The sequence below is a fragment of the Schistocerca americana genome, chromosome 9 (assembly GCF_021461395.2).
Source record: "Schistocerca americana isolate TAMUIC-IGC-003095 chromosome 9, iqSchAmer2.1, whole genome shotgun sequence".
Taxonomy (NCBI): domain Eukaryota; kingdom Metazoa; phylum Arthropoda; class Insecta; order Orthoptera; family Acrididae; genus Schistocerca; species Schistocerca americana.
In genome coordinates, this window is record NC_060127.1 from 194,993,429 (window position 1) to 195,020,925 (window position 27,497).

Genomic DNA, 27,497 nt, shown 5'->3' on the forward strand with positions numbered 1-27,497 from the left:
CCAGGTCGGATTAAAGGAAGACATCAAAGCAATTCAAAGGAGGGCTGCCAGATTTGTTACTGGTAGCTCCGAACAACACACAAGTGTTACGGAGATGCTTCGGGAACTCAAATGGGAGACCCCAGACAGAAGGCGGCATTATCTTCGAGTATCAGTAGTAAGAAATTTTAGAGAACCGGCATCTGAAGCTGACTGCAGAATGATTTTGTTGACTCCAACATGTATTGCGCGTAAGGAAGACGACGATAAGATACGAGAAATTGGGGCACATACGGAGGCATATAGGCAGTCATTTTTCCCTCGTTCTACACTGGTGCCCAAATTAAAGCAACAAACGGAAATTTTGCAAGGTTTTGCTTATTTTGCTACGTGACGGTATGAACAGGAGACAGTCAAGTAGGAACAATGTAAAGAAGACAGAACATAAACAACTGTAACATGCGTAACGGTAGGCAAAAATGCTCTTCTTTGTTTCCAACTTGACGGATTTCCACACCCATTCCGACAGCTCGTTAATATGTTCAGTATGGGGTATGCCCACCTCTGGTAGCAATACAACATTGGCAACGACAGGGCATGCTGTGAATGATGTCATATATCTCATGTTGAGGCAGTAACGCCCGTTCTTACTGCAGAGTTGCTCGCAAGTCTTCGAGCGTGATGGTGGATGCTGGCGTTATGCAACCCATCTCGCTAGTCCATCCTAGACATGGTCTATGGGATTCAAATAGAGCGAGCGAGCTGCCTACGCCATGCATGCGAGAATAACAACCACCCTTGTCCTATGAGGTCGAACATTATTATTCATCAGTACGAAATCTGGGTCATAGCATCTCGCAACAACTTACACGCGGTCCCAAGATCACGTCACGATACCTAACAGCAATTAAACTTGCTGATCCACCCGTACAATTGCTTCAAGGCGTGTTCGAGTGGTCAACATAATCTCTGCCAACACTATTGTGGATATTCCTCGATATCGGTCTTTTTCGACAATGTATGGGTTCCGAAATCGTGTTACGCGTTTCCCCCAGATGCGACTCCGCCGAGAATTGGTCTCCAGACCAAATGGAGACTTGTCTGTGAAAAGCACATTGGCCCACTGTTTAATCGTCCAGGTGTGATGTTGAGACTCCACTCTAGACGCTTCCTTCTGTGAAGCCGCGTCAGAGGTGCACATGCACCAGGTCTCCAACAGTAAAGGCCACTCTGGCGAAGCCTTCTGCACACCGTATGCCACACGTCCAGTGGATGCTGCAAGGTCAGATGTCAGTCGCCGTGCAGTACCGAGGCGGTACCGTCGTGCCTTTACCGCCAAATAACGCTCCTCTCTTTCAGAGGTCGCTCGTGGTCGGCCCTGCCCTGGCCTTCGGGATGCAGTCTCGGTCTGTATAAACCGTCACAACATCGGAGAAACAACAGAACGATTGACATTAAGCCATCAGCCCTGTTTCCATTCTTACTATGGCTCTCCACTGCAGTGCCTTCTCTGTGCCATATTGCACCGTCTGTGACTGTGTGCACATCGGTTGAGGATGTGGGGCTACGCGGCAAACACTACGCCGTTCGACAGGTGCCCTAACGTCATCGTTGCCGTGGTTGTCCGTTGACGACCAGAATGCCATCTTCCGTGCAGCACAATATGGTACGGACATGTGTTGACAGTTTGTATGACTATATCTTGAGATAGACACGGAGAAACAGCGGTCTGTTGCTTTAATTTTGGACAACAGTGCATTTGCGAGTGGAACAGGAAAGGAAATGGCTAACAGCGGTAAGGGGTACCCTCTGCCACGCGACGTAAGGGGGATGCGGAGTAGCGATGTGATGCAGATCTCACTATGTGTGGGGGCAAACACTTCCACGAACGTATGGAACCATCAGCACGGAAAAAATATACAGGGTGAGTCACCTAACGTTACCGCTGGATATATTTCGTAAACCACATCAAATACTGACGAACCGATTCCACAGACCGAACGTGAGGAGAGGGGCTAGTGTAATTGGTTAATACAAACCATACAAAAATGCAAGGAAGTATGTTTTTTTAACACAAACCTACGTTTTTTTTAAATGGAACCGCGTTAGTTTTGTTAGCACATCTGAACATATAAACAAATACGTAATCAGTGCCGTTTGTTGCATTGTAAAATCTTAATTACATCCGGAGATATTGTAACCTAAAGTTGACGCTTGAAACCTCCGACGTTCAGTTGCGTGTTGTAACAAACACGGGCCACGGTCGGCGAGCAGCATCTGCAGGGACATATTTACGATGACGACCGCGTTTACGAGTGTGGCTGTAGTGCACTGTTGTGGTTTGGTCTAGCTGTCGCAGTGTCCGCATGTAGCGCTGGCTGTTATTGTTATTCTGCATTCGTCTCCGCACGCAGACCAACTGTAGTACACCGTGTTACCAGACGTCTGTGATAGTGTGGTGTTGTAGGAACTGTGACCATGGTGTATTCGAACTCTGAGAAGGCGGAGATGATACACATCTATGGCGAGTGTCTACGAAATGCAGCTGAAGCATGCAGGGTGTATGCAGAACGGTACCTGGACAGAGAGCATCCAACGTGCCGCACATTGCAAAACATCTACCGCCAACTGTATGCAACAGGTATGGTCGTAGCACGCAAACGGGTCCGTAACAGGCCCGTCACAGGAGAAGCGGGTGCAGTTAGTATGTTAGCTGCTGTTGCCATGAACCCACAGATGAATACACCGCTTTCACCCGTTTCATATGTCGCTATATCAGCAATTACATGGTGATGACTTTAATCATTGAGTGCAATTCTGTCAATGGGCATTAACAGAGAATGCGTCGCAGTTCTACCTGTTTACCGATGAAGCGGGTTTCACAACCACGGGGCAGTGAATCTACGGAACACGCATTACTGGTCCGTGGACAATCCTCGCTGGCTCAGACAGGTAGAGCGACAGAGACCGTGGACTGTAAATGCATGGTGCGGAATCATTGGCGACCACCTCATTGGTTCACACTTCATTGCAGGGGCCCAAACAGCTGCAACATACATCGCGTTTCCACAGAATGATCTGCCGACGTTGCTCGAAAATGTCCCACTGGAAACGCGACGACGTATGTGGTATCAGCATGAAGGTGCACCTGCACATTCCGCAATTAACACTAGGCTGACCCTTGACAGGATGTTCGACGGGCGTTTCATAGGACGTGGAATACACATAAATTGGCCAGCCCGTTCTCCTGATCTTACACCTCTGGAGTTCTTTCTGTGGGGTACGTTAAAGAAGAATGTGTACCGTGATGTGCCTACAACCACAGAGGATATGAAACAACGTATTGTGGCAGCCTGCGGCGACATTACACCAGATGTACTGCGGCGTGTACGACATTCATTACGCCAGAGATTGCAATTGTGTGTAGCAAATGATGGCCACCACATTGAACATCTATTGGCCTGACATGTCGGGACACACTCTATTCCACTCCGTAATTGAAAACGGAAGCCACGTGTGTACGCGTACCTCACCCCTCATGGTAATGAACATGTGCGTTAGTGAAAAAGACCGATAAAAAGGTGTTGGCATGTGGACGTAATGTGCTGTTCCAGTCTCTTCTGTGCCTAAGGCCCATCACCGTTCCCTTTGGATCCCTACGTAATTGCCGGCCGCGGTGGCCGTGCGGTTCTAGGCGCTACAGTCTGGAACCGAGCGACCGCTACGGTCGCAGGTTCGAATCCTGCCTCGGGCATGGATGTGTGTGATGTCCTTAGATTAGTTAGGTTTAATTAGTTCTAAGTTCTAGGTGACTGATGACCTCAGAAGTTAAGTCGCATAGTGCTCAGAGCCATTTTGAGCCTACGTAATTCGGTGCTCTCCGATACACACTATCGAACAGGGGAGGAGTGGTACTCAAGCGTCAACTTTAGGTTACAATATCTCCGGATGCAATTAACATTTTACAATGCAACAAACGGCACTGATTACGTATTTGTTTATATGTTCAGATGTGCTAACAAAACTAAGGGGGTTCCATTTAAAAAAACGTAGGTTTGTGTTAAAAAACACACTTCCGTGCATTTTTTATGGTTTGTATTAACCAATTACACTAGCCCCTCTCCTCACGTTCGGTCTGTGGAATCGATTCGTCAGTATTTGATGTGGTTTAGGAAATATATCCAGCGGTAATGTTAGGTGACTCACCCTGTATAGTAAACTTCCTTTTCCTTCAACCTTCTCTGCACCAGTTTTCGTGGGTGACCTTTAATGCTCCTTGAACCAATTTTTCACCTACTTTTTATTCTGCTTGCAACAAAGTAGAGCAATTATCATCACAGCAGCGTCTTCATCATCCAACATACCGAACCACAGCACTACTACACAGTATCATTGTGCAGTCTAGGGAGAACTTCAATAATATTGCACAATACTATCGGCCGTCCCTGGGGGCGATTTAGCGCACAACCTCATTTTCTTTACTCTCCGTCGCATCCTCGGTAACAAGTCAGTCTGTTCTCTTAAAGTTGAAAATCTAATACAGATTTGATAGTATTTGCTTAAAAAATGTACCTAACACCACACTATACCTTGCAATTTTTATACATTTATTAGCCATAAAGTCATATTGTTCGGACGGTTACCAGTTCTTTGCTCTTCACGAAGTTATTAGCGCTTGTAATGAGGTCGGCGCTCACAAGCAACCAAGAGCCCGTTGGCAGAAGTCCTCAGATATATGTGAAAGTCACTGAAGTACCAGCTAATGCAACACTGATCAGATATCAGTGCTGGTTGTAACGGGTCACTAAACAAAATCCAAAAGAGTACAATAGTGAAGCCATAGTCACAGTACAAAAATTTTTTCCTTAGAAAGAAAGGCTTACAGTACCGGTTTCAACGAACTACGTCGTCATTTTCAAATGTAAAACATCATTTGGAGCATACATAATGGGGTTTTGAACATACATCTGACAAAAATTACGAGAAACAATGAGACCACGCAACCGAGGCAATGGTGGCACAACCGAGTAACTACAAGTTATGCCCATGCTTGCCCAAACGTACACCATGTGATCAAAAGCATCGGGACACCTGGCTGAAAATGACTTACAAGTTCGTGGCGCTATCCATCGGTAATGCTGGAAGTCAGCATGGCTCACCCTTAGCCTTGATGACAGCTTCCACTCTCACAGGCATGCCTTCAGTCAGATGCTGGAAGGTTGCCTGGAATGGCAGCCCATTCTTCAAGGAGTGCTGCACTGAGAAGAGGTATCGATGTCGGCCGGTGAGGCCTGGCACGAATTCGGCGTTCCAAAACATCCCAAAAGTGTTCTGCAGGATTCAGGTCAGGACTCTGTGCTGGCCAGTCCATTACAGGATGTCATTGTCGTGTAACCACTGCGCCACAGGCCGTGCGTTATGAACAGGTGGTCGATCCTGTTGAAAGATGCAATCGCCATCCCCGAATTGCTCTTCAACAGTGGGAAGCAAGAAGGTGCTTAAAACATCAATGTAGGCCCGTTCTGTGACAGTGCCACGCAAAACAACAAGGGTTGCAAGCCCCCTCCCAGAAAAACACGACCACATCATAACACCACCGCTTCCGAATTTACTGTTGGCACTACACACGTTGATAGATGACGTTCACCGGGCAATCGCCATACCCACACCCTGCCATCGGATCGCCACATTGTGTGCCGTGATTCTTCACTCCACACAACGTTTTTCCACTGTTCAGTCGTCCAATGTTTACGCCCGTTACACCAACCGAGGCGTCGTTTGGCATTTGTCGGCGTGATGTGTGACTTATGAGCAGCCGCTCGACCATGAAATCCAAGTTTTCTCACCTCCGGCCTAACTGTCATAGTTCTTGCAGTGGATGCCTATTACACATTACGACCCTCGTACTATTACACATTACGACCCTCGTCAACTGTCGTCGGTCTCTGTCAGTCAAAAGACGAGGTCGGCCTGTACGCTTTCGTGGACGTAGGGATGTTTAGGAGTGTGGAAATCTCGCGTTCATAGGTATGACACAAGTGACACTCAATCACCTGACCACGTTCGAAGTCCGTGAGTTCCGTGGAGCGCCCCATTCTGCTCTCTCAGGATGTCTAATGACTACTGAGGTCTCTGATACGGAGTACCTGGCAGTAGGTGGCAGCACAATGCACCTAATATGAAAACCGTATGTTTTTGGGGGTGTCCGGATACTTTTGATCACATAGTATATATTCCATGCACTAATGTAGAGTAGATGAAACCTACACTTTGGTGAAAATTGCCAAGAATGCTGGCAATGTGTCCTGCTGTGACACAACGATCGTACGGCTGATATAAATTCACAAGTCTGAATATATATATATATATATATATATATATATATATATATATATATATATATATATATATATATAAACTCCTCCTGGAAATTGAAATAAGAACACCGTGAATTCATTGTCCCAGGAAGGGGAAACTTTATTGACACATTCCTGGGGTCAGATACATCACATGATCACACTGACAGAACCACAGGCACATAGACACAGGCAACAGAGCATGCACAATGTCGGCACTAGTACAGTGTATATCCACCTTTCGCAGCAATGCAGGCTGCTATTCTTCCATGGAGACGATCGTAGAGATGCTGGATGTAGTCCTGTGGAACGGCTTGCCATGCCATTTCCACCTGGCGCCTCAGTTGGACCAGCCTTCGTGCTGGACGTGCAGACCGCGTGAGACGACGCTTCATCCAGTCCCAAACATGCTCAATGGGGGACAGATCCGGAGATCTTGCTGGCCAGGGTAGTTGACTTACACCTTCTAGAGCACGTTGGGTGGCACGGGATACATGCGGACGTGCACTGTCCTGTTGGAACAGCAAGTTTCCTTGCCGGTCTAGGAATGGTAGAACGATGGGTTCGATGACGGTTTGGATGTACCGTGCACTATTCAGTGTCCCCTCGACGATCACCAGTGGTGTACGGCCAGTGTAGGAGATCGCTCCCCACACCATGATGCCGGGTGTTGGCCCTGTGTGCCTCGGTCGTATGCAGTCCTGATTGTGGCGCTCACCTGCACGGCGCCAAACACGCATACGACCATCATTGGCACCAAGGCAGAAGCGACTCTCATCGCTGAAGACGACACGTCTCCATTCGTCGCTCCATTCACGCCTGTCGCGACACCACTGGAGGCGGGCTGCACGGTGTTGGGGCGTGAGCGGAAGACGGCCTAACGGTGTGCGGGACCGTAGCCCAGCTTCATGGAGACGGTTGCGAATGGTCCTCGCCGATACCCCAGGAGCAACAGTGTCCCTAATTTGCTGGGAAGTGGCGGTGCGGTCCCCTACGGCACTGCGTAGGATCCTACGGTCTAGGCGTGCATCCGTGCGTCGCTGCGGTCCGGTCCCAGGTCGACGGGCACGTGCACCTTCCGCCGACCACTGGCGACAACATCGATGTACTGTGGAGACCTCACGCCCCACGTGTTGAGCAATTCGGCGGTACGTCCACCCGGCCTCCCGCATGCCCACTATACGCCCTCGCTCAAAGTCCGTCAACTGCACATACGGTTCACGTCCACACTGTCGCGGCATGCTACCAGTGTTAAAGACTGCGATGGAGCTCCGTATGCCACGGCAAACTGGCTGACACTGACGGCGGCGGTGCACAAATGCTGCGCAGCTAGCGCCATTCGACGGCCAACACCGCGGTTCCTGGTGTGTCCGCTGTGCCGTGCGCGTGATCATTGCTTGTACAGCCCTCTCGCAGTGTCCGGAGCAAGTATGGTGGGTCTGACACACCGGTGTCAATGTGTTCTTTTTTCCATTTCCAGGAGTGTATATATACTTTTAATCATTTTCCATGCACCATGACAGTTACATTTCAGTTTAAACACATTTACAGTCACAGGACACTCTCAGGCTTGTAAAAGTACTAACCTGAATGAATAGCCATCTCACAACGTTTCTTCTTCCCTCATTGTTCGGTTAGTGGTGGTTTCATGCTATGAGTAAATCTTAAATAACTTTTCACAGTACTGTTGAAGTATACTGTTAAGTTTATGTTCGTTTCTTACCATTGGTGGACTATAACTAGCTTGTGTGTGTTAAACTCGCACTTGTAGTAAACAGGCCATCAGACAACAGTGAGTCTCATCAATGCGTGGTCTGTGCTAAGTATATGTTTTCTGAAGTTTACATAATGACTGTATATAACCACAGCTTGGCAACAACTGTAACCTATACTAACTATACCCCGTCGTGACTCTTCGCAGGCTGCCGACATGAAACTCTACCAACTAATATACTACCTTCACTCTTGTAATGTTGCACGCCGACTGACTAACATAGTGTTCGTACGTAATGAAACCATATTCTGGACTGACTGACTGAATATAACTTAATGAACACATAATGTAAACTGACTTTGGATTTATGCACGGCGCGTGTTTAAAGAAATGATTAGGACATTATAACGAAACCTGAACATACGAAATTATTACATTTTCAATACAAGCGTTTAAGACAGGAATGATAATATGTACCTTCATTAGACAAGTAAGTTACATCATTTATCTATAAGCTGGATGTTCTTCAAATGGCATACTGTACATAATAGGTTTTATTTTATGTAGTTGTACTTTGAGTGGACATTTTTATCCCCAGGATCTAGATAATCCCACCACGAATTGTCTAAGACTTAAATTTTCTAATTGAATTGTTTCATTAACTAGTATGCTATTCCAGTGAAATTGCATGTAGCGTGTACGAGAAAAGTAAATTACGTGGATACCTCACGGACAGATCTGTATTAGAAACGGCATACTGCAGGGAACTTAGGTTCCAATGGGGTCACCACTGTTTGGTTGTTTTAACTGATTCTGCATTTCCGCTCCGTCTCTGTTATACAATGAAGTCTTGTCCCTTAAAACAGGAGTCTCCATCTTTTTACCCTACCTAGGCTACACACAAACAATAACCACAGAGAGAGGGGAAAAAAAAAAACGGAATGGATCAATGAGAGAATAGCGTCGTGTGACGGGCGTTTCAAATCGAAAATATTCCATTTTCGTAACTTTACACAAACGGAATTTTATGGATTTTTTTGCCAATCACGTAATAGATGCTCGCTTCCTGATGCTTGTTGTGGACCACATGCTGCCCGCGGATCGTGGATTGTTAGTTGTCACACAGTAGAAAGCACATTTCGAATTTTGGCAAGCAGATTTAGTGCTCCTGAGAAGCATTAATTTATGTCCAGAAAACTTGACATCTATTACACATGCAGCATGCACACTGGACAAGCTGGAAACATTTGTACACTCGGCAGGAAGTTTCATCTGCAGCTGAAAATATTGAAGCGATATGCAGGCTATTGGATACCAAACAATGCAGGACGAAGTGTAACTGACGAAAAAGAAGAGAAAAACTTAGAACTTCTTACAATTGTGTTGCAGAAGTTCCTTGGCGTGACAGATGTGTGTGACCTAAAAGTAGACGATTACTTTCGCTGAAGTGTCTTTTGCGAATCGTTGCAGATCACTGGTTTCGAAAATGTTCTTCATAATCGTCATCATTTACACTCTCAGTAGCGTTTGCGGTTTTCCCATGGAAACTTGATAAATGAATACACGCTCGGTTTGTAATATGTAGCGTGCTCGCATCACTCTTCATACGATCTAGAAACCGGCGTGAATGTAATAAACGAGTTACGTATCGTACGTATACAAAGTTATTTTGATTCGTTAAATACAGATTTACAATTATTATTATTATTATTGTTATTATTATCATCACTATTATTTTCATTACCAGTACGTAAGAAAGGAGCTGTGTGTAAAGCAATGTAATTTTGATTCGTGAAATAAGCAGATTTACAATTATTATTTTCATATCCAGGACGGTACAGAACAGTTTACAAATATATTGTAATATTAGTAATTTTCGCCTCACAAACATTAATATACGCTCAATAGTAAACGCCTGATGGCCTGAAGTTATCGAACATTTGTAAAGTAAAAGAAATGGACCATCGCATAGCAGCGACAGAATCTATTATTCTTTATCTTTGCCGTTCTTGCGCGGTGCCTGTAAATCTCTATGTACATGTATCGAATAATTATATAAAAAAGAATTCTGTTGTTTCAAGACAAATGAGGCACTGGGCGCCTCACCTTTTCTGTTTGTATTCAATGAAAGGCGGACGCGGGCTTGCTGGGATCCGCATCGGTATTTTATAATTTATGTGAAAATATTCAGTAAATATGCTAATTGTTATTTTTCCAATAAGAAAACATGTAGTTTCTTGTAATTGATTACGAACAGACAGCATCAAGAGGACATTTTGACTGTTATGTATAAAGTATTTAACCACAGTGGTCATCTATTGTAATTTAATATAAAAGGTACGTAGCATTAAAAAATGTGTGTTAAAGATAAGTGTGCATATTTTAGTAAATTCACCTTGATGATTTCCATCTCCTCATTTACTTGAATGATAATTATTTTGTGTTACTTCATCACCAGAAATTACGATCACGCTGATGGACCGAACGCAGCATGAGGCAGAAGGAACATTATCGTTTTCCTATTATTTCTGAATCAGCTCTTTTTTTTAACTGTGTAGTGTTGCATTTCTTTTAAAATCTATAAATCTTATGGTCCCTTAGTGTTGTTCCGGGTATGACTACATCGCGACTATAAAAATGCACAGAAATGATAATTTTTCTTCCGAACGATCTCAAATAAATCAATCTACTGCTCTTGTTCAAAATAATCCAACCAGGTATTTAATGCTCAACGTTGTTGTTGTTGTTGTTGTTGTGGTCTTCAGTCCTGAGACTGGTTTTATGCAGCTCTCCATGCTACTCTATCAGGGCACCTCGGGTGAGGAGATGGTCAGTGGATGGGGCGGACTCAGAGAACACCCACATGAGGTAGGTGGGACCAGAGGCATTGTGGATACGGTGGGCAGAGCGGATTTCCAAGTCCGAGTGGGAGTTCAGTTCTACCAACACTTCATCCTCTGCGATCACCGGGCTGAGCTTGGTGATCACAGCGGTGTAGGTGGGGGGGCGACGGGGAGGCTGGGGCTGACGAGGAGTGGAAGTGGAAAGGAAGGGTGTCAGAGAGGCGTGGGGGCCAAACATAACTCGTGGGAGTTTTCGCAGGAGGTCTGTGTGAAAGGATGGGGACGGGGACTCGATAAGCACCGAGTCCCTGCAGGGAATGAGTTGGGAAATGGGAGCACCAGGTAAGTACTTCCGTATCTCCACGGTGAGGGTACAAGCGTCGAGGAACTTAGGATTGGGAGTTGACAGGACAAAGATGTGGAGGGTGGGGACCGAGGTATGGGTGGCAGGAGGTGGGGTGGTGTCCATGCAGACGGCAGGGGGAGGGGGAGGTGGTGTTGACTTTTTGTGGGAAGTGGCGGGAGCTTCTGGAGGTTGGGAGGAGGGGAGAGGGACGGGGAGGAGAGGGAGGTGGCGGGTGGCAGATCCCTGTGGTGTAGTGGAGGAGCCAGGAGAAGCGGCCAGTTCAGTGGTGGCGACGGTGGCTCGGCGCGAAGTGACGCATGCGGGGGATGCAGGTGACGGAGTGACAGGGTGGGTGAGAGAGGGGAAGCCGACCGCCTGAGGGGCGGCAGCATAGGCGGCAACAGAAGCGTACGTGAGGGCGGGGGTAGTAGTGGGAGCTGTTGAGGGTGTGGAGGCTGGAGGAAGGATGTAGAGGTGTGGGTATACAGCAGGGGAGGAGATGGGGAGTGGGTAAGTGGGGGAAGGGGAGGTGAGCTGTAAGGAGTGAGGCCAGGGGCTGCACTCCAGGAAGTGACTGTGGGAGAGGGGGAGGGGGAGGTGTAGATGACAGTGGAGGTGGGAGTGCTCATTGTGGATGAACGGCGACGGACAGACGGACGAGCAGCAGGCGGCGGTTACGGCGACGGGGATGGAAAGCAAGCAAGCAGGCGGACGGACGAACAGCTACAGCAGCAAGCGGCGGGCGGGCGGACAGACAGACAGACACAATCTTCGAAGACGGAGATTCCACCCTGAGAGTAGCCCAGGCTTTGCAATCTGACGCTTTCGAAGGAGGAGATCCAACCCTCTAGATCCAGCGGTGGCTGAACATAGCGTGCTTAACAAGCATAAGATTTTATTTGAAGAAACCAGAGTAATAGCCCACGCATCGAATTATTGGGACCCTGTGATCCGGGAAGCAGGAGAAATTAGACTTAGCGATAATAACTTTAACAGAGACAACGGCTATGCAATTAGCAACACTTGTAAGAGTGCACTGGATAAAGAAAAATCGCAGAGAAAAACTTCCCGCACTTTACCTCCTAATTCAAGGGATGGCGCTGCGAGCAACGCAGGATAGAAACTACATCTATGGAAGTACAGGGCACCACTTCACTACGAGCCATATCGCTGTTGCTATGACGTATTCCAGTCAATCAGAAGCCGTCCTTGGCATATAAAAGTGGGAACCTCGCTAGTTCACGACAGTCAGTTTTAGCCCTGACGACGACCATGGAGGTAGTGGTCGAAAGCTTGGAGTTTTATCCTGAATTGACGCGGCATGTACACCGAGAGATTTTTATTCAAGATATACGTCGCGAAAGACTTCGTAGCCGTCGGATACCTTGAAGTGCTTTCCTGTTTTTTATTTATTTTTTACTTTTTTTCTCAACCTCCGCCGATGTTCTCAGTGTGATACGCCTATAAGATGGTAGATTAGTCGTAGACAACCAGTTGTAGCAGTTATAACTGGATATGTCTCGTTACGAGCGCTTGGAACGTAATTGCTGTGTGCGGACTCCTAGCAGATTGCTATCAAACATCTGTAAACAACAACAACTTACTATTAATTTCAGTTCCACGCATTTATTTTAACTCCTATGCCAAATACTGGATCCGTTAATTTTTTACTAACATAATCCACATTGCAGCCTTTGTCAATGTAGTTGACAGTTGCAGCTATTTTCAGATACAAATCTAACTGCGTTCAAAATGGTTCAAATGGCTCTGAGCACTATGGGACTTAATATCTGTGATCATCAGTCCCCTAGAACTTAGAACTACTTAAACCTAACCAACCTAAGGAGATCACACACATCCACGCCCGAGGCAGGATTCGAACCTGCGACCGTAGCAGTCGCGCGGCTCCGGACTGAGCGCCTAGAACCGCTTGTAACGCCGGAAATGCATATCCTCCTATTTCCATCTATTGTACTATAATTTGTTTTCCTTATTTTTGTTACCTGAATATATGACATTTCTGTCTCTTTATATATTGTAATTGTTTTACTGTTTGTATATATATATATTTATGCATTTATGTCGATGTATAATTGGTTTGTTTCGTAAATATCATTTGTATTTTTACGCTGGGTCTTGCCTAGGGAAAACTGCTATCGAACGATTACATCGATAGGTCGTGTGAAGAATCAAAGTGTGTAGGATCTTTGGTAGGGTTAACTCTGCCGCGTGGAGCGCGGGCAGAGCAAGTAAGAGTCTGGCGGGAGTAGCGAATGGAGCAGGTGTTGTGTGACGCTCCCGCGAGTTGCCGCGCTTTCGGGGTTTGGCAGCATGTAATTGCGCTCGACTCGCGATGATAATTTCTGACATGGTGTCGCGGACGGGAAGCATTAGCTGGCGCACATCAAGAGCCCGTTTCGCCTGGTGACCGTGTCGAGAAGAAGGCGCGCCAACATCCAGCTTCTGCAACAGCGACGGCCGACAATGAGTGACTGTCGCCACCTCCTCGATCGACGGCTTCAAACCTTCAATCAACCAACAAGGAAGACTAAAAGCACGTAAAGTTTCAGAACTGTATGGCAGACCTCAGCTTTTCAAATTGTTCCATTTGCCTCGCAAAATTACAGCAACTTAGCATGAACCTTTGTTGCTCATTGTCCCAATTGCATTGCCAAGCAGGGTCCCTTCCTTTTCCGAAATGAACCCGAGTGTCGTTGAAATTCAAACGCCAGCATTAAAATAATATAATTAGATTTCACTGCTTTAATTTCAAAGTTCAGTAGCTGGCTACAATATTTAGGTTACACGAGCACAAATTTAGAGTGCGAGTTTTGTTAGCATATTTTAGCTTACCTGTGACTGCAGCTCAGCTTGGTACGTACTAAATTTTACTATTGTTAATAGTTCAGAATCATTTAATTCAAGTTCAAAGTAAAATCTCTTGTTTCTAAATTGCGTAGAGTCAAGTTGCTTTTGAAATGATTGTTGAGGTAGTCCAAGACTAACCGTATTTTACTGGATTTCGATGTGCTTCAGCAAGAAAGCTCACTATTAACCTCAGTCACTAAATTAACTTTCGATTTTCCGGTTTTATTAATTCTTTTGCTAAATTAAGTCAGAGTGTAGCGAAATTTATTACTTCTGACAAACTTTCAGTTTTCACACTACACGTGTCAACCTTCAGTTTCCACGTTTCTAGTGTTAATTATATGTGTAATAACCTTTCTTTTTCAGTTACTATAGTAATTGTCCTTAGGACTGGCGACCGTGATTTCCCCCAAATCTCAAATATCTAATTACTGCTAGTTAATTGTTAACGTAACGGCCGCACATTTACTTTCTTTATTAACTTTACCCCTTTTCAAAATTAATTTCCACCAGTTTCATTTGCATTTTTCCTTTCATTAAGATGTAACCCTTTCCTCCCTCTTTACCGACAGATTAACTTCGGTGACGATTGCTTTTCCCAAATTTCCATTAGGTACACGCGGTTTAATTTTTCACTCCATGAAGGTCGATAAGTGAGGGGGGAGGTTACACGCTCGGCCACCGCGGCCGGCTCTAACTGCGTGTTCATGCCTTTGTAATATGGTTGCTTGAGGTTCTGTATCATCTCATACTCTTTATACTTCGAATTCAGTGAAGTGTTTACAAAACGGTTTTTATAAAAGTTCTTTGTCAAACATGTGTAAGCAATACTTTTACACAGTAGGTCAAGAATTCACTCCATTTAACTAATCGACTTTTTTTTAACGGTCATTATTCTGGCTGGTATGACACGGTTCATCATGAATTCCATTCCTGCCAAACTCTTCATCTCACGAACACCATGCGTCCTAAGTTATATGCTGAATGTATTCCTGTCTCTACCTTCCCCTACAGTGCCTGCCATCTACATCTCCCTCTGGTACTATGGATGTTACACTCTGATGTCTTAACGTACGAGGTGTGGTCAAAGAATAATGTGAATCTTTTTAGTTTCAGAACTTGTTTTTATCTTTTTGGTACACGTGTTCCTGATGAGTATTTGCATTTTCAACTGTTTTGAATATTTAGTTTCTTGTTGACAGTCGGAAACGTTACACGTGTTTTCGAGTGCTCGTCGATTTTTTACTTTCGAAAAAGGTGGATCAGAGAATTTGTATTAAATTTTTCTCGAAAAATGGAATGAAGTGCAACACCGCGTTTTAAATGTTGACTGTGGCTTTTGGTGAATCCAGTATGGATGAAACAAGAGTTTACGAGTGGCGTAAACGTTCCAAACAGGGTCGAGAAGTCGCAGAAGACGACGACGGCCCTGGCTCATCAATTGCTGACAAAAGTGTGGATGAGGTAAACAAAATGCAAAATGGTTGTGGAAAATCGCTGAACCACAGTCAGAGAGGTTGGTGATGATGTTGGCATATCCTTTGGCACATGCCAAGCAAATTTGTCGGATGTTTTGGAACTGAAACGTGTAGCACCAAAGTTTGTTTCGAAACTGTTGAATTTAGACCGAAACGACGTCGCGTAGACATCGCCCAGGAACTCCTGAATGATGCCGACAACGAGCCACAACTTCTGAAGAAGGTGACGAAACGTGGATATACGGGTGTGGCGTCAAAACAGAGGCCAAATTCCCCCAATAGAATCTGCCTGAAGAGCCAAGCCCGAAAAAACGTCGACAAGTTGTATCACACGTGAACGTTGTTCTCACTGTTTTCTTCGATAACAATGGGAAGGTGCGTCATGAGTTCCGGTCAGTGCGGAATACTACCTGGGAATTACGCGCTCCTTGCGTGAAGCAGCCCGAAGAAAACGACCAGAATTGTGGCAAAACCGCTCGTGGAAACTCCATCGCGACGATGCTCCCGCTCGCACCTCACTGCTTGTTCGTATTTTTTGGCAAAAAACAAAACAGTTACGTCTCGTCAGCCATCTTATTCGCTGGACATGGCACTCTGCGACTTATTTCTATTCCCGAGGCTGAAGCCGTGAAACGGCGTCGTTAAGCCCTGGAGATATGTTCCTACTAACGTGTGAAGCTCTCGATAGAGCAAACAATTCGGCGATTGCTATTTTGTTTGACTACTCTCTGAAGCTAATGTGGCCGGATCGTGTGAAGAGAGACAACGTTTTGCTGCTTGTAACAGCTGAAGCAGCCAAAGGGCTTCAGATTCTCTACCCCAGTATGGTGTACGCCACTTGCCTTGCACATGCCTTGCACAGAGTTGCCGAAGAGGTGCGATCAAATTACCCAAAGAAAATCTATGTGACGGCTCCGCTACGGGTGCAGAAATTCGAGGAAACCTGTTCTTACACGATGCAGCTCTTGGCTTAATGCTGCTGAGTATTACTGCACCAACTACACCCAGATAAAGACAATATTCTGTGAGCTTGATAGCGATGAATCAAGTGCTATCAGAATTGTAAAAGAAGTTTTTACAGATACATTGTCTCTAAACTTGGCATAAAATATTCAAATGTGTGTGAATTCTCATGGAACTTAACTGCTAAGGTCATCAGTCCCTAAGGTTACACACTACTTAACCTAAATTATCCTAAGGACAAACACACACACCGATGCCCGAGGGAGGACTCGAGCCTCCGACGGGACCAGCCGCACGGACCGTCACAAGGCGCCTCAGACTGCGCGGCTACACAGCGCGGCCGTGAAATCTGAGTGATGCAGGATGGCGTACAGTCCTCGCGAGTTCACTTCCTACTTTTACCGAAAACACATTCAAGTCTGCCCAGCTCTGAAGTCATCCGAGACACAACGCTCGCGGGCGTTTGACTGACGTCGACATTTTGATATCACGGTGCCAACTGGCTCTTACCACTGCCTCCCTGGCTATATTTATACAGGGGGGCAGCGGACAGCCTAACTGAACACCTGGTACGAACCACCCTAGACACATGTTACTATATCTACGACACGTATTAATAAATAGCTCTTTCGGCTGACAATTTACGATCTTCTTAATTTTTATATAAATACAGTTAAATTTGCTTTAGTTACTCAGAAAGTAGTTCCCACACTGCAGCGAACATGTCTCAGTCCATTAGTTGTTGTTGGTAAGGGATGCACATAAACAGAGTCTTTTATAACCCCCCCCCCCCACCCCCCGCAAGAAATAATCACATACAGTCAGTCCGGTGACCTTGGGGGCCAATAATATAAGGCTGACTCACTGATCCAGTGCGATCGATCTATCGTTCAGTGAGACTTAGATTTAAAAACTCCCGCACTTCCAGATGCCGGAGTGGCGGTGCCCCACCTTCTTGGCAAATCAAGTCCTTCGAATTCAGTCTCTAACTGTGGGAAAAGAAAGTTATCAAGCATATCGAGATGCACTATGTGATCAAAAGTATCCGGATACCTAGCTAAAAAAGACTTACAAGTTCGTGGCGCCATCAATCGGTAATGCTAGAATTCAGCATGGCCCACCCTTAGCCTTGATGACAGCTTCCACTCTCTCAGGCATACCTTCAGTCAGATGCTGGAAGGTTTCCTCGAATGGCAGCGCATTCTCCACGGAGTGCTGCACTGAGAAGAGGTATCGATGTCGGCCGGTGAGGCCTGGCACGAATTCGGCGTTCCAAAACATCCCAAAGGTGCTCTGCGGGATTCGGGTCAGGATTCTGTGCACGCCAGTCCATTACAGGGATGTCACTGTCGTGTAACCACTCCGCCACAGGCCGTGCATTATGAACAGGTGGTCGATCCTGTTGAAAGATGCAATCGCCATCCCCGAATTGCTCTTCATCAGTGGGAATCAGGAAGGTCCTTAAAACATCAATGTAGGCCTGTACTGTGACAGTGCCACGAAAAACAACAAGGGTTACAAGTTCCCTTCCTGGAAACCACGACCACACCGTAACACCACCGCCTCCGAATTTTACTGTTGGCACTACACACGTTGGCAGATGACGTTCACCGGGCGTTCGCTATACCCACACCCTGCCATCGGATCGCCACATTGTGTGCCAAGATTCGTCACTCCACACAACGTTTTTCCACTGTTCAATTGTCCCATGTTTACGCTCCTTACACCAAGTGAGGCGTCGTTTGGCATTTACCGGCGGATGTGTGGCTTATGAGCAGCCCTCGACCACGAAAACCAAGTTTTCGCACCTCCCGTCTGTCATAATACTTGCAGTGGATCCTGATACAGTTTGGAGTTCCTGTGTGATGGTCTGGATAGATGTCTGCCTGTTACACATTACGACCCTCGTCAACTGTCGGTGGTCTCTGTCAGTCAACAGACGAGGTCGGCCTGTACGCTTTTGTGCTGTACGTGTCCCTTCACATTTCCACTTCACTATTACACCGGAAGCAGTGGACCTAGGGATGTCTAGGAGTGGAAATTTCGCGTACAGACGTATGCACAAGTGACAGCCGTCACCTGACCACTTTCGAAGTCTGTGAGTTCCGTGGAGCGCCCCATTCTGCTCTCTCACGATGTCTAATGACTACTGAGGTCTCTGATACGGAGTACCTGGCAGTAGGTGGCAGCACAATGCACCTAATACGGAAAACATGTTTCTGGGGGTGTCCGGATACTTTCGATCACATAGTGTATGTGCTTTTTGTAACGGTGTTTTCGGCAAAGAAAAATGGACCATTCACCTTTTCCCATGAATCTGCACAAAACACATTAAATTTTGGAGATTCATATTGTCGTTCCGTACCCCATATTCTTACATTATCACAGTTCACCTTTCCATTTAAATGGAATGTTGTCTTTTCACTAAACACTAGATGTCCATAGCGTAAGTTAGTTTGAATTAGAGTAAGTAGTGTATAGCCTTAGGGACCGATGATCGCAGCAGTTTGGTCCCATAAGACCTTACTGCAAATTTCCAAATCGCATGGCAAGTGGCGAGATTATTTTCCACTTTTAAGGCGAGCAATTAGCTTTTTGCGATAGACCATTTTTCTTGGAACTTCCTGTAGAGTTAATAGCGCTGTTTCCGATAGGTGTATTAGTTCACTTTAGTGATTATTGACTCAGACTTAAATTTTGTGCGTATGAACTTTTACAGAATATATCGATCAGTTAAAACTCAAAACTTCATTCCAGATCCCGCTGAGTAAGGCAAGTAGGAACATTTTCTTTCACCGATCGCAAAGAGTAATTTTGACTTGCAGCCACAGTACGTTTCCTATCGCTTTCTGGTTGGCAGCAAAAACAGTTTTCAGGCTCTTGTAGATGGCGAAGGCAGGCGGAAAGCACACACAGACAATTTAAGATTCTTTTCATACGAAAGTAACGGCCATTTGATCATTAGCCGTCGCCCCACACCTTGGGCACTCTATCTGCAGCTATGACACCACACATGTCATGCGCAGAGGTCACCATCATCGGTTTCACCTTTCATTGTTGGCGACGGAATTCTTTCGGGCGTGAAGAGCCGGAACCTTTGCATTGTGACGACTGAGACTTCAGTTCTGACTCAATCTCGTATCTAGGTTTCACCAAGTGCAACAATCCTTTCCAGAAACCGGTCTCCGATTACGTTGGAGCAATTCTTCCGCAATTCTTTTATGATCTGCCTTCTGATCTTCGCTCAGATCTTGTGGGACCCATGTGGCAGCAACTTTTCTCATCTTTAATTCTGCGAACTGAAATGACAGAGAATCTGGCCTCAATTGCAATTTCCCCACATGTTTTTCGTCGACCCGCTCTCAAACTGCCATTAAAATTGATCTGAGAGGTGTGGTGTGATGGCGCTGCGCTTGTCAGGGTGTGCGGGTCAGTGGCCGGAAATGAACAGACCACCGTGATACTGCCCTACGGTCTACTACGCTATTCTCACACACTTCTCTAAAAGCGTTGTAAATTTTCACCCCCGAACAGCGCGCGGGAAAAATGAACACTTAAATCTTTCCTCGTGAGCCTGATTTCGATTATTTTATCACGATGATTATTTCCCCCCTTTGTAAGTGGGCCCCAAACGAATATTTTCACACCCTGAGGACGAAGTTGTGATTGAAATTTCTTGATAAAATACTGCCACAACGAAAAACGCATTTGTTTTAATTGGTACGATCCGAATTTCATGCCCGTGGCACACTCTCCCATATTTCGCGACAATACAGACAGAACTGACCTCGTCCGTCAATCTTATCGATGTGGATCCCAGGGTGCAGAGCATTACTTCAGAAGAGGGCGCACAGGCGTAGTGTGAGCAGGCTCTTAAGTAGATTGCTGTATTTTCTGTGTGTGCCGCCAATAAATCAGGTTCTTTGGTTCGCTTTCCCCACTACATTATCTATGTGATCGTTCCAGTTTAAGTTAACGTAACTCTAGGCCGTAAGTATTTATTTGGTTTTATGCACTTTAGATTTGTGCGATTCATCATGTAACTGAAATTTAGCAGATTTAGTATTCACATGGATCACTTGGCAGTTTTCAACTGCCGCTTTACTCGCCATACAGCTGTCTTATCTAATCATTTTGCAGTTGGTTTTGATCGTGTGATGACTTTACAAGATGGTAGATGACAGCATCATCTGCAAACAGTCTAAGGGGTCTGTTCAGATTGTCTCCCAAATCGGTTATTCAGATTAGGACCAGCAGAGGGGCTATGAAATATTCCTGGGGAACGCACCAGATATCACTTCTGTTTTACACGACGACTTAACGTCTATTACCACGAACTGTGACTTTTGTGACAGGAAATCACGAATCCAGTCACATAACTGAGGCTATACTCCATAGTCAAGCAATTCGACTGTAAATCTCTTCTCAGGAATGGTGTCAAGAGCCTTCTGGAAATTAGAAATATGAAATCAATTTGAGATCTCCCGAGATCGATAACAAACATTCCTTCGTGAGAATAAACAGCTAGTTGTGTTTCACAAGAACGAAATTCTCTTGCCCGTGTTGGCTATTTGTCAGTAAATCGTTTTTTTGGAGTTAACCCATAATGTTCGAAGACAAGTGTATGTTGCAAAATCCTACAGCTAATCTGTGTTACTGATGTAGGTATGTATTCCGCGGATTTCTAGAATTTCCTGTCTTGGCTATTGGTGTGACTTGTGCAACTTTCAAGTCTTTAGGTACAAATCTTTCGACGAGCGAATGTTCGCATATGAGTGCAAAGTAAGGAGCTATTGTATCGGCGTACTTGCCTTTATTAAGCGATTTCAGCTGCTTCGCTACACCGAGTATATTAACTTCTAAGTTGCTCATATTGGCAGATATTATTGACTCAAATTCTGGTATGTTTATTTCGTCTTCGTTGGTGAAGAGATTTCGAAAACACGTATTTAGTAACTGCTTTAATGACACCGTCGTCAGTAACGTCACCATTGCTATCGCGCAGTACAGGCATTGACTGCGTCTCGCTGCAGGTGTGCTTTACATACGACAAGAATCTCTTTCGGTTTTCTGTTACATTTAGAGACAGAGTTTAGTTATGGGATCTATTAAAAGCACCTCACATTGACGTCCGATTTAAGTTTTGAGCTTCTGTAAAACTTCGCCAGTCATGGAGATTTTGTGTGCTTTTAAATTTAGCAAGTTTTTCCGTTTCTCTGGCGACAGTGTTCTGACCTGTTCTGTGAAACATGTGGGGCCAATACCATCTCTTATTAATTTATTTGGTACATGTCTCTCAATTGTTGTCGACACTATTTCTCTGCATTTAAATCACATCTGGTCTACGCTTACATAGCCACACTGGAAGGAGCAGAGACTGTAAGGAAGGTGTCAATCCAATTTTATCTTCTTTTTTAAATAGATATATTTTGCGTTTACCGTTCATGGGTTCGGACGTTATGGTTTTCAGTCTCGTCACACCAACTTTGTGGTCACTAATCCCTGTATCGTGATGCTCCGTATTTTCTCAGGATTATTTGTTGCAATGAGACCAAGTATGTTTTTGCAACAACATGGAACCTACAGAGGTCATCCACCTGGCGCTGCCTTTGTCGCCCTATCTACATCTACATCTATACTCTGCAGGCGGCCTGACAGTGCGTTCCAGAGGGTACCCTGTGTAACACTGTCAGTTCCCCCTTTCCTGTCCCGGTCGAATATGGTTCGTGGGAAATATGGCTGCCGGTAGGCCTCTGTGTGGGCCCCTTATCCTATGTGGCATCCGATGTTTGGTTTCCTCTTAAGTACCTTCTTTACCTGTCCTCCACACATCCACAGGAAAGAGAAAAGTTCTACGAAGGTACAATGTTCCCAAATTAAAAGACAAGGAAGTATCCTAAAAATATGAAACATGACTGCAGAAGAAGTTTGAGGCAAAACAAATCTGGACCATGGAAAGCATGGAAGGAAGTGGAGTATGATGAAAGATGTTCTATAACAAACTGCAGAAGTAGTTCTAGGTACAGAAGAAAAGGTGGAAAGTGCAGGATTGTTTGATGAAGATTGTAAATAGGTGGTGGCAGAGAGAAATGAGGCAAGAAAGAAAATGATAAACATGGCAACTAAGCTAATACAGAAGAATTCATGAATAAAAGGAAAGAGGGAGATAGAATTTGTAGAAGAAAGAAACGAGAATTAGAACAGAAATGCATTATACAGCTAGAAGAAGAATACCATAACCAAGAAGTAAGGAAACTCAAGAAGAGAGTTCAGGAATTGAAGAAACACTTTCAACCACATACTGTATTCTTAGAGATAAAAAAGGAAATTTTATAGGAGGAGGAGAACAGATTTAAGGTTGGTGGGCTCAGTGAACTGCTGAATGTCACTACAGAGAGATGTACTGGAAGAACCTTTTTGTTTTTATCCCTCATAAAATTCATTTTACCCCTCAGGGGGTAATTTGCCCCAGGGTGGGAACACTGGTCTAGATTCACCTTCAGTCCAACCTTCTATCAGTAGTTGTCCTTTTTCTGATGTATTTTTGTCAACTCATAGTTTGATGCACTTTGTAGACTATATTATATGCATGTGACAGACATCTGAAATTACCATCCGTCTATACTTCAGTCCATACCTGTTGCCTACATTCCCTTATTACTTTCTCTAATGAGACATTTAATGGAACTGATGAGAGAGAGTTGTCTCAAACTCAAATGTTCACGATCTGGCCCCTCAGAAATGCGCTGCTGGCCTTGATGTATCCACACAAGTTTGTGGGATTCTCATTAGCTTCTCAGGAATTCTGAAGTCACACAGTGCATAGTATAGGCTATTCCTGTGGATGCTGTCATACACACACTGGAAATCAATTGACGGAAAGTAGATATCTTTATCTTATTGCCGGTTTTTATCTAGTAATTGCCTTTGACTTAAATGTGGTTGTCGATTTGTTTGGTTCAAAGCCAGGTTGGTATTCCTCTATGTTGTTCTCTACAAATAGTTGTAATTTTCTGAGGATAGTGATAGTACCTTACAGATTACATTCAGCAAGCTGATATGCCTGCAGTTGCATTACATTTTGTTTCCCTTCTTGTATACTAGCATATTATGGGCAACTTCCATTTTTTCTGACAATGTCTCAATCTTCAATAACAACTTTATCAGTTTCTGTATAAGTGGAAGGTCTCATCTCCCTCATTGATTAATTCTCCTATTGTTCTGTCTTCCCCAGGGATGTTGTTGTCTCTGAGTCTTTTGACTGCAGTCTTTGCATCTTCATCATTTGATTCTCATCTTTCCTTTCCTCCAAGATGTCTGCAAGTAAAATTTCTTCAGGGTTTGGGAGATTCAAGAATTCTGATAAGTATTCTTTCCATCTTTCTACAATTCTTTCCATTTCATTTATCAAGTTGTGATTCTTATCTCTACTGAAAAAGATTGTGCTCTGAACTCCACATTTCCAATTTTTGATGCAGTGGAAAAATTGTCATGAACTCTTGTTGTGCCTCTCTACCTCAGCTTATCCTAACAGAGTGGTTAGATACATTCTCTTCTCTGTTCTCAGAATTCACTTCATTGTTCTTTTAATGCTGAGAAAACGCTCTCTTTGGTTTCTTCTACATTCATATAGGTATTCTGTACTCATTAGACCATTCATTCCATGCAACACATCCCACAATTCTTCTTCACTTTCTGAGGACAGCAATGTCATCTGTGAATTTTATTACTGATATCTTTTGCCACTGATTCGTTGCTTTACAGATTGAACCATAGTATGAAAGACAACATCCCTGTCTTACATCTTCCATTTTCATTGTTTCTTCTTTATTACTGTAAATATTGTATATCACTCATCTCTCCCTAACGCTTACTCCTATTTTTCTCAGATTTTCAAACATCTTAGTCTATACTGCAATGTCAAACACTTTTTCTAGAAAGACAAGTCCTATGAATGTTTCTCGACTTTTTGCAAGTTTTGCTTCTATTATCAGAACTACCTCTCCAGAGCCCTTACTTTCCCTTAAGCCAAACTGATTATCAGCTAGCAGATTCTCAATTTATTTTCCATTCTTCTGTATCTACTCTTGTAAGCAACTGGGATGTATGAACCGTTAAGGGCCGGCCGAAGTGGCCGTGCGGTTAAAGGCGCTGCAGTCTGGAACCGCAAGACCGCTACGGTCGCAGGTTCGAATCCTGCCTCGGGCATGGATGTGTGTGATGTCCTTAGGTTAGTTAGGTTTAACTAGTTCTAAGTTCTAGGGGACTAATGACCTCAGCAGTTGAGTCCCATAGTGCTCAGAGCCATTTTTTGAACCGTTAAGGTAATTGTGTGGTTAGTTCTTACACTTACCTCCTTTGCTACCGTCAGTATTGTGTGGATGATATTTTTCTGACTTGAATAGCCATTGGTCTCCACCTCACTCAGCTAATTACAAAAGAATCTCACCTAAACCTTCTACATTATTTGATCTTAAGTCTGCCAATGTTCATTTAAATTCTTATTCCAATACAGGATCCCAATGTCTTCCACATTGACACATATTTCTTCCTCTATCACATCATCAGACAAGGCCTCCCTCTAGCAGAGACCTTCAGTGTACTACTTCTACCTGTCTGCTCTCTCTGTATCTAAACAGTGGAATTCCTGTTGCGCTCTTTTTGTTGCCAACCTTGGTTTTCATTTCATGAAAGCTATTTTGATTTTTCTATATGCTGAATCCGTCTTCCAACATTCATTTGTTTTTTGATTTTTTCACATTTTTCCTGGCTGAGTTTGGCTTGCCTTTCTGCACCTCCTATTATTTCTTTCCAAATGCCTTATATTACTTTACTTCTGTCTCTTCTTAAACATATTTTTACTTCCTCTTTTTCATCAATCATTTACAATATTTCTAATGTTATCCAAGGTTTCTTTGCAGTTATGTTCCTTGTCATTATGTTTCTCTGTCCAACTTTCTTGATTGCTGTTTTCAGAGATGTTCATTCCTATTCAACTGAATTGGTTGCTACAGTGTTCATTCACAATATCTATAGCAACAGAGAACTTCAAATGCATCTCATCATTTCTCAGTACTACAGTATTCCATTTCTTTGTAAATTTATTCTTCCAGACAATTGTTTTAAACTTCAGTCTACTTTTAGCCATTGTTATCTGATGGCTCTCCGTGTCTCCAGGCCTTTTGCGATTGTGCCTCCTCTTCTTGCAATTTTTGAACAATGTATTCTCTGTCACTGGCCAAAAATTATTGCACTGCAGAACAAAACCTTCTCCCACTCTCATTCCTACTATCTATCTCATATTCTCCACTACTATTTCTTCTACTCCTTCCCCTACAATGCATTCATATCCTGCAGAATTACCTGATCTGTAACCTCATATACTTCCGGCATTTCATCTGCTGCTTGTAGTTTCACTATGTATACCTGAACTTCTATTGTTCGCAACAGTTTTCTGTTGATTCTGATGAGAACAACCCTAACACTGAACTGTTCACAGTAACTCACTCTCTGAATTATTCATTACAAATCCTTCTCTCATCATACCACACTGTGCTGCTGTTGATGTCACCCTAAATTAGGCTGATCAGAAACCATCAGCATCTTTCCATTTCATTTAATGGGCCCTCCTACATCTATATTGAGCCTTTGTATTTTCCTTTTAAGATTTTCTAACTTCCCTCATCCCTCCCCCTCCCCCCTCCCAGGCAGTTCCCTCTGTCCCTCTGGAAGACCTGAATAGGGGAGGGGACAAATGTGGAATCTTTTGCCAGTAGAAAGGTCATCATGACATTTTTTTCAATTATGGGTCACAAGTCCTTTGGACACACATTATGTGACTTTAACGCAGTTCCTTCCGCTGTCTCCTGCATATATGTGCCATTGATTGTTGGTACTTCTACTGCCTTGTAGGGGCAGTTTCCCAGTCCAAGAGCAAGGAGGTCCCTGAACCTCTGTCCGCTCTATGCCATTTGGACACAGCCATTGGCAGAACAAGAGTGGATCCGAATAGTGGAAGCCTTTGCCCACCATGCTGATGACTCGTGATTGTGTTTGAAACCTTGGTCAATGACATTTTGATTAACAGTCAAATATGCTACTCCTAGACCACAGCTTTATATATGTATTAGCAAAATGGCAATAATAACTGGAGTAGAACTTTGGGAGTGCATTTTTCCACACACATCCCTTTCTGTGCTTTTTGTTTTGTTTTGTTTTAGTGCCATTAGGGACCATCTTAAGTATTACAACACATTTCTGGAACCCTTTTTCTCTAGCTGCTTGCCTTCTCTTCTCTGTCCACACATTGTACTGCTATTGCCCATCGTGGAAGCCCGTAAAGTTGTTGATCAGTGATCTGTGCTTTTAGCAGTTTGAGATGTCTTCCTGTTACAGATTACTCACTATTAAGTCCAGCAAGAAATTTCCAGAAATGCAAATTTTATATTTGTATTGTTTAAAAAAACTAACAGGTTTTAATTAGGGCCACAAGTCAACGAAACTTGGTGTGTCAAAGTTTTGAATTTTAAAGTTTTAGCAGTAATATTACTTTACTTGTCAAATTTAGATAAAATATAAGATCTTTGTTATATGGCATGGAAATAGGACTTTTAAAAGAGGTAGACTAACCCTAAAACAATTATTAGTGGGATCAGATTTTTGAGGGCATGTAGCTTTCATGAGTCTGCAGTTTTGAATAACAGAAGTTCCTTAAAGAAAATATTTCTGTGCAACTATTTACAGCCTTACCATCAGAAATATGTAAATTATGCTATGAATAAAAAGATTTACATAATTATAACTGGCAAATAATTCTGACATTTTCTGGATGTGTGGCATATGTATCAAGTATGTAAAAGAACCTCCTCGTGTGACGATATATGAGACGGGGGGAAATAATCTCAGACTTCATTAAGAATGTAGTTACAAAAAAAGTCAGGTGTTGTCAAG